Genomic DNA, 4191 nt, shown 5'->3' with positions numbered 1-4191 from the left:
GGTTCGCATGCGCATGTTCTTGGTGCTAGTACGGTCGTTCTGAAGTTTACTTTGGGAAAGACAGTGCTATTAAAGAATGTGCAGCATGTCCCCTCCATCAAGAAGAATCTTGTTAGCGGTTCTTAGATGTGTCGTGATAGCTTTAAAATTGTGCTTGAGTCCAATAAGTGTGTTGTATCGAGACATGGAACATTTGTTGGAAAATGTTATGATTGCGGAGGCTTGTTTCACTTATCTTTGTTTGATGATGTGTGTAATAAAGTAGTGAACAATGTTAATGTTTCGGATGAGTCGAATATATGGCATTCACGACTTTGTCACATTAATTTTGGCTGTCTCACGCGGCTTGCAAATCTGAATTTAATCTCGAAATTTAACTTAGTCAAAGATTCTAAGTGCCAATTGTGTGTACAATCGAAGCAACTGCGCAAGCCTCACAAGGCTGCTGAGGCGAGGAACTTGACACCATTAGAACTGGTTCATTCTGATTTATGCGAAATGAATGACGAATTGACTAAAGGCGGTAGATGATACTTCATGACATTTATAGATGATTGTACTAGATTTTGGTACGTGTATTTATTGAAAACTAAAGATGAAGCATTGCATTATTTTAAAGTCTATAAAGCTGAGGTAGAAAATCAACTTGAGAAGAAAATCAAGCGTTTGCGGTCCGATCGCGGGGGAGAATATTTCTCAAATGAATTTTCTGAGTTTTGCGCGGTGCATGGAATTATTCATGAGAGGACGTCACCATACTCACCACAGTCCAATGGGATTGCAGAGAGAAAGAACCGCACTCTAACTTATTTGGTTAATGCCATGTTAGAGACCACGGGACTATCTAAGGAATAGTGGGGTGAGGCTATATTGACAACGTGTCATGTCCTGAATAGAGTGCCCACAAAGAACAAAGAAATTACACCATTCGAGGAATGGGAGAAGAAGAGATTAAATCTCTCTTACCTGCGAACTTGGGGTTGTTTGACAAAGGTGAATATGCCAATAAACAAAAAGCAAAAGCTTGGACCAAAGACTGTTGATTGTGTTTTTCTTGGTTATGCTATTCACAGTGTGGGTTATAGATTTTTAATTTTAAATTCTTGTGTTCCTGAGATGGCTGTTGATACAATCATAGAATCTAGAGCCGCTACATTTTTTGAGAATGAATTTCTCATGAAAAATGCACCTAGCACGACTGGTCATGAATTTATAATTCCTCATGAGCATGAAAATTTTACTCTGATAGAACTAATTGAGGAACCCTATATGCAAAATCCGGAGGAGGATGACACTATAGTCACTAGAAAGAGTAAGAGACAGAGGACTGCAAAGTCTTTTGGTGATGACTATATTGTGTACCTTATGGATGACACACCAACGACCATTGAAGAGGCATATTCCTCTTCTAATGCTGACTTATGGAAGGAAGCAGTATGGAGTAAGATGGATTCTGTTATGTCTAATAGAACTTGGGAAATAGTTGATCGTCCCTATGGGTGTAAGCCTATAGGGTACAAATGGGTGTTCAAGAAAAAAGCTTAGGCCTGATGGTACTATCGAGAGGTACAAGGCAAGGCTTGTGGTCAAGAGTTATACTCAAAAGAAATGTGAGGATTTTTTTGATACTTATTCACCGGTTGTCCGATTGACCACAATTCGAGTTTTGCTTTCCCTAGCAGCCTATTATGGTCTCATCATTTATCAAATAAATGTTAAGACAACTTTCCTAAACGGAGAGTTAGAGGAGGAGATCTATATGGATCAGTCAAATGGGTTTGTAGCAAATGGTCAAGAAGGCAAGGTGTGTAAATTATTAAAGTCATTATATAGCCTGAAACAAGCTCCTAAGCAGTGGCATGAGAAGTTTGACAGAACTCTAACATCTGCTGGCTTTGTTGTGAATGAAGCTGATAAATATGTGTACTATCGGTATGGTGGGGGTGAAGGAGTTATTCTGTGCTTATATGTTGATGACATACTGATCTTTGGATCCAGCCTCAAAGTGATTGAGGAGGTGAAGGAATTTTTATCTAATAATTTTGAGATGAAAGATTTGAGAGAGGCTGATGTTATTCTTAATATCAAGCTTCTGAGAGAAGGTGATGGTGGGGTAACTCTGTTATAATCCCACTATGTGGAAAAGGTGCTGAGTCGCTTTGGGTTTAGTGACTGTGCACCTGCTCCTACACCTTATGACCCGAGTGTGCTATTGAGGAAAAATCGGAGAATAGCAAGGGATCAGTTGAGATATTCCTAGATCATTGGTTCGCTCATGTATCTTGTTAGTGCAACAAGGCCTGACATCTCATTTGTTGTGTGCAAGCTGAGCCGGTTTGTGTCAAACCCGGGAGATGATCACTGGCGTGCTCTTGAGAGAGTGATGCGCTATCTAAAGGGCACTATGAGCTATGGTATTCATTATACTGGACACCCAAAGGTGTTGAAAGGCTATTGTGATGCCAACTGGATCTCTGATGCTGATGAGCTTTATGCCACAAGTGGATATGTGTTTTCGCTTGGAGGTGGTGCTATTTCCTGGAAGTCTTACAAGCAGACTATCTTAACGAAGTCTATAATGGAAGCAGAACTCACAACATTAGACACCGTTGGCTCTAAGGTCGAGTGGCTTCATGATCTCCTTATGGATTTACCGGTTTTTGAAAAACCCATACTGGCTATTTCTATGAACTGCGACAACCAAACTGTGATTACAAAGGTTAACAGTTTTAAGGACAACATGAAGTCCACAAGGCTTGTTAAGAGACAACTAAAATCTATCAGAAAATTGAGAAACTCTGGAGTAATAGCGTTGGACTATGTTCACACGTCTAACAATCTGACAGATCAGTTCACTAAGGGTCTGTCATATAATGTGATAGAAAGTGCATCGAGATAGATGGGTTTGAGACCCACATGAAATTTACTATAGTGGTAACCTGTTCTATGTGATCGGAGATCCAGTGAAGTAGGACGGTGAAACAAGCTAGTAGTAAATTGTGAGGAAAGATCCTTAGTAAGACTCATTTCTGATGCATATCTTTTCTTTCTGTAAGGCAGGTTGTTTTTTACCTTAATGTGTTCCAAGTGGCTTGCTAAAGCAAAGATGTTGTCCTACAGAACATCTTTTGAGGAACACACCTATATGAGTCAGACTGCTGGTCATAGTCTATGAGATTTGGGTGATCTCTAAATACTCATGAAAGGCACTGGAGTATGACTTATATGCTTCAAATAGAGGGAATGCCTTTTGCAGCCAAGTATCATCTAAGGACTTTAGTGACATTCACCTCACACAAAACTATCAATTCAAGACTTAGTCCATTGTTTAGTTATGACTGAGTGAAACTATTGCTTTAGATGGATGTTCAACTTAACAGTCTCCATCGAAACACTGGTATATAAAAGAAATGTAGTTCTGAGACTACTTTGTTACAAACCCTAGAGTTTGGTGGGGATTGTTGGATATATTATGGGCTTGGCCTGTATAATATTTAATAAATCAAATAAAACTCTATGGTACGTAACATTAAGCGTTGTATGGTTTAATACCATACGAGATTTTGACTGAACGTTGACTCAGCTGATATGCATGGTTGGAAATTATTCATCTTAATTGAGAAGCTGAGAAAAGGACATAGGCGTGCCATACGCGCGCGCACGCCGCCACCGCCGCCAGCCGGGCCGAGCCAAGGCTGAGGCCGAGGCCATGGGTGTGGGCGTGGCGTGGAGTGGCGAGGCGGGCTAGCGGGCGGGCGTGGCTAGTCTTTTGCCACTTAATCCGTATAATTACGGGAGTTTTCTCTCCTTTATGGTGGAGGCGAGGTGATTGCGCCGTTTCTGTTTCCCCATCTCTTCGTGTCTCCGTCTCCTAGATTCCTCCGCTGGCTCTCTTCCTCCCCGTCGTAGGCATAAAACAGAACGTCCTCCGTCAGTCCTTCTTCCGCAACCGCTCCTGAGAGAAACCACATCTCAGCAGCCCTCTGGCTTTCCCGTCCCGTACCTCTGCGCGCATGGAGTAGCGGGAGAGCAGGTGCCTCTGGAGCCCTCGTCTGCCTGAGAACCTTGCACGAGGTGAGCGGCGATTAGGTTTTTGGGGAGCGATCCACGACTGCTCGTCCACGTACGTCCTCTTCCTAGTGGTGATAGCTCTCGAAACTCGTCTTCTTCCTGGTGACCATTCGTGGGACT

The sequence above is a fragment of the Miscanthus floridulus genome, chromosome 8 (genome assembly GCF_019320115.1).
Source record: "Miscanthus floridulus cultivar M001 chromosome 8, ASM1932011v1, whole genome shotgun sequence".
NCBI lineage: Eukaryota > Viridiplantae > Streptophyta > Magnoliopsida > Poales > Poaceae > Miscanthus > Miscanthus floridulus.
This window is presented reverse-complemented; position numbering follows the sequence as displayed.